We start from the raw sequence: 5069 nt of genomic DNA on the forward strand, positions 1-5069 counted from the left end.
TTTATATATGTAACAAATCACTGAAATATATTGAATACTTCAAATTTATCATTAAAAGTTAAATTGCACTTATTCTCTCTTTCTTAAATTCATGAGTTTTTCTTGCATCAAATATCATGGAGCTAATTACTTATGCAAAATAAAAACATCAAATAGTTGAGTCACTTACAAACCAAGATCGCAACGCTTGAATTAAATTTATGAATATCAATGAAATTAATCATGTCGATAACATTGAATTAAATTTACACGGTTATAGAAAAAAACATGGATTAAATTGTAAAAGCAAAGAGAAAAAAATGTGTGTAACTGTGATTTCTAAGTATTTTATTAATAATTTTAAAGATTTTTTATGTTTTAATTTTGACTAAATTAGTTTAATCGGACATATTGGATATACTTCAATGACATATTTGATGTATTTCAATATTAAAAGCAAAATATATAACATTTTAAGTTTTATTGGAGATATTTATTCTTTTTTATTTAACAATGACATATTTGATATATTGATACATTATGAATGACATATATGATACTGTATTATTCAATAATGACATATTTGATATATTGATAAATTAGAAATGACATATATGATATTTCAAATTTTAATTAGACAAATATGATATTTTGTGACTTATCATTTCCTTACTTTTTCCACCCTATAACACCTCTTCTTAACTTCTTCATCATTTATTCACATATATGAAATTTTTTCTAAATTTAAAGGTTGAAATTTGAAGACTTAAAAGGAAAAAAAGTAGATAGTAAGGGGGAGAAGTGTAGTGCGGTTAATTTGGCAAATTGGCTAAAATTAAACCAATTAGGAGATGCCATGTGTCTTAGCCAAAAATTTGCCAATACTAGCCAAAATTTTACCAATTTTTGTAGTGCCAACATTTGCCAAGTTTTGTAAATTTTAAAAAAAAAACAGCCACTTGGACCAAAACCCAAAAAAAGAAGCTCCCAACGTTCAAAATCAAGCCCCTAACGTTCACTTGCATCGGCCAAAACTAGCCGATGAAACTAGCCAATCTTGCCGATTAAACTTGCCGAGCCAGATGCTATAGTGAGCCGATTTGAAGATTCTTACCGATGGTTTTTGCCGATAAAACTAGCCGACTACACCCTTGTCCCTAATAATACTGCTATGAGCATAGTACTGTCACAAGTAGTGAACCCCAACTAAAATTTAAGTTTGTAATAAATTCATAATGGTCAAACCTAACCATGTCAGTAACAATTAAAAAGTGAACCATATCACTTAGGTCATCATCAATATAATGGGAAAGTAGTTGGAACAATGAAAAAGAAAGCAACATAGGATCCATACCAAAATCACACACCAAAGTTCATCTTCTCACCAAGTAGATTTATATGTCCGGCTTGTAAACATTTTTGCTCATGCACATAAAAAGTGTTAACATTGTTTTTGGGTTTGGTTTCGGGCCCAAAAAATGGTTCTGCTATGCTTTCCTCTTTAAAACAAAAGGTATCTCTACTTCTCTGTTTTAAATTTTATTAACTTTTTCTCGAACTTCTTGAAAACTTTTCTGATTATGTAATGTGGTGGTCAAGTTCACGTGGATTTAACCTTGATAGTCCGTAAAAGTTAATTCACATAGTTTTTATTGATAACTTCATCAAAGATATGTCTCAAGCGTGATATTTGCTTAAGCCTTGGTTGCTTTTAATTAAAGATAATAGCTAAATCTGAATACCATTTTTATATGTTAAAATATGGTTTATATGTCTCAATATGAATTAGTATAACTGTTTGTTTTTCCAAAACATGTGAATATCTATAAACATCCAAATACGTATAAACATCCATTGTATCGACACCTTTACAATAAGATTTAACTTTTTTTTTTTTGTTGATGTAATGATTAATATAATAGATCTTTAAAGATTTACATTCATTATTTCATATTTTTACTAAAATCTGTTGTACAACTTATAATTAACGAGCATGGTACCCGCGCAATGCGGCTGCAATGACATTAGGTGCGATGTGGTGGCATCGGCGTTAAGTGGTGTTGGTAATTGATACAAAGATATTTGATTTTTAGGAATAGTGAATATCTTTTAAAAGATTATGGAATGGTTGTGTAAGTTAATTAATTAAGGGTAAAATGGTAATTTTGCATGTCACAAAATTGTAAGTTTTTCAACATAGGGGTATAAATTTTATATAGTAATATAGATATTATCCAAATATTCTGTTAAAAAAAAAATATGATCCAACTACTACAATAATTTCCTTAGGTAGTGTTTGATAATGACTTAATTAAAAAGTCATGACTTAATTTTGATTGACTTGTTTGTTATTGACTTAATAAATAAAAAAAACAACAATATTGACTTAATCCATAAAAACATTATGTTTCTATTCAGTCACTTTCTCAATTCAGTTACTTAATGACTTATAAAAAGTGTGGGTATATCATTTTGTCATACCAACCATTCCACAGTTCCTCTCCTTCTTTATATCATCATAACCACACTATTTTAAAAAAGAGAGTTAAGTGCAGAATTCGTCCATATGGTTTACTCATTTTTATGTTATACATCCCTTGATTTTTTTTAGCCAAATACATCAAAACTAGTTGCATGTTTCATCCTTAAGGCTAATGGCGTTAGATTCTCACCGTTAAGTTGTGTCACGCGCTCTACATGTGAGGGCATTTTCGTATTTTTCCTAGCCAGCCTCACACCTACCCTTTTTTTCTTCTTATTTATATTTACTGAATTTAAAAAAAAAACATAATGAAAACAGTAATCCACGAACTAGGTTTTTCAATAAAAAAATCACTTTAATCACATATATCTCTTTCACAAAAGTATATCATTACATACAATATGACATATCCAAATATTACAAACTAGATTAAACCCATGCGTTGCATGAAAAATAATCATTACAAAAATCTGTTAAAAATAAATAATGAATCTTTCAAATTTAAAATCAAAGACGGTAATATTGTAGCAACAATGTATTCAAATATAAACTTATTTGTTAAACATATAATCAATGGACTTGTTAGTGTCTACATAATGCAATCATTTAACAACAAATGAAATCAAAGAAAAAAACATATAAAATATACTTAATAAATGAATCATCAACATAAGATAAATTTCAATGCATAAAATAAAAACTAAAAGGGTTAATTTCAAAAAATGAATAATTTATTAAATTTGAATAATATATCAAAAATATGTAAACAACACATACGTTTTTTTTAATAATAAACAAAACATAACTTATGTTAATAAATGAGAGATAAAAAATGTGTAAAATACCATAATAGATATCTAACATTAATGTAAAGTATTAAATTAAATTTTAAAGTAACACCAAATAATAAACAAAACATAACTTATGTTAATAAATGAGAGATAAAAAATGTGTAAAATACCATAATAGATATCTAACATTAATGTAAAGTATTAAATTAAATTTTAAAGTAACACCAAAATAAGCTAAAATTTTAACAATTTGACACATAAGTAAAAATCTTACTTGTCATCTAAAAAAGGTTGCCACATAAGCATTTTCATATCCTCTCTTAGTTATCTAGAGAGATGAATGAAAAAATGCAACAATAACCCTTCAATTGGGTTTCTCATTGTGAAATGGTAATCTTTTGATACCTGTTAATTTAAATTGCTCTTTTCCATCATTTTCTTTTCTAAATCTTCATTTTGATTAATCAAGACTACTAGATCTGAGATTGAACCGATGTCATATGAGAATCATGAATGAACATCGTTCTTTTCTATATCTTCATTTTCATTCATGTCTAAGAATCGATCGATGAAGAAATGTAGAAAAATCCGCCACCGCCCGCCAAAACAGATTCACCATTTGCAACCACAGTTGATGGAGGTCAAAGAATAAAATCAAGAGGTTCCGATTGTAAACTAATTAAAAACCCACATGTATAAAACTTCTTTGAAGTTTACTATCATTTCTTTGTTTTTTCCAAAAGAATTAAAGTCGATGATTTTTTGTTTTTATATATTGGATTTCAAGATGTATATGAAATTACTTTGCAGGTACCTTCTTTTTGACTATTTCTGATTAATGGTTGTATGGGTTGGAATTTTAAATGATTTATATGATACTAGAGGGATACCCGTGCGTTGCAGCGACACCTGTTAAAAAAGAAAGACGGTTAAATGTGGGGGTATCATGAACAAAAAACAATGGACTGTATTGAATAGAAATACGCGTGATGCGGCTAATAATTTTAATCGAATATAGAAATTAAACTGAGATCTTGTCTTTTACATCAACTAACCCTTATCAAACCAGCGTTATAAAGATTAAAATAAAATTGAAAAAAAACACTACTTTCAATCTACATGACTATACATAGTGAACAACCTGCAAATATCAACATACCACAATATCCATTACTTAAACGCACAAACATCTTTATTCCAAAATATGAATGATAAATACGTAGATGTATAAGATTTTTCTAAGGGTATTTTAGGAAGTTCAGAAATAAAGTGTTTGGGAAAGTGTAAATTATAAGGGTAAAATAGGGAATTTGAAGGTATAGTGTTTAATTTGGGAAGGGGTAGTTTGTTTATATAGGGAGTATAGATGTATATATTTAATATGTGTTTATGATATGGAGGAGGTATAGTTTATAACTTTATATAGATGCATACACAAGGAAGGAGAAAAAGTGCATGTCGGGGTTGGGGGAGAAATTACCAAAATGCCCTCGTATGTAAATAATTTAACAAAATGAAAGTAACCTCATTAGCCAAAAGGATGAAATGTGCAACTAATACGACTAGTTTGGATGTATTTAGCTAAAAACTTCAACCAAAGATGTAAACCATGATAATGGGTAAACCACATGGACGAATCATGCAATCTCTTATATTAATAAAACAAAACTGTGATGATGTCATTTTATTTTAAAGAAGACTTTTTAATATATAATCTTGATATTCTTATGACATTATCTAAAAAATTTAAAGGTGGTGGAAAAAATGGAAACTTATTTCATATTATGACTTCAAAATATTTTTAATATATAATTTCT

At 27.9% G+C, this 5069-nt stretch overlaps 1 long non-coding RNA gene across 1 annotated transcript; it reads left to right on the forward strand.

Moving 5' to 3' along the window:
- The first annotated feature begins 1339 nt into the window (after window positions 1-1339).
- Window positions 1340-4065, forward strand: LOC122586060. The gene is made up of 2 exons (XR_006321860.1): window positions 1340-1492; window positions 3722-4065. It is a non-coding gene; the product is annotated as an uncharacterized LOC122586060 (long non-coding RNA).
- The last annotated feature ends 1004 nt before the right edge of the window (window positions 4066-5069 follow it).

This window comes from Erigeron canadensis, chromosome 1, assembly GCF_010389155.1.
Source record: "Erigeron canadensis isolate Cc75 chromosome 1, C_canadensis_v1, whole genome shotgun sequence".
Taxonomy (NCBI): Eukaryota; Viridiplantae; Streptophyta; class Magnoliopsida; order Asterales; family Asteraceae; genus Erigeron; species Erigeron canadensis.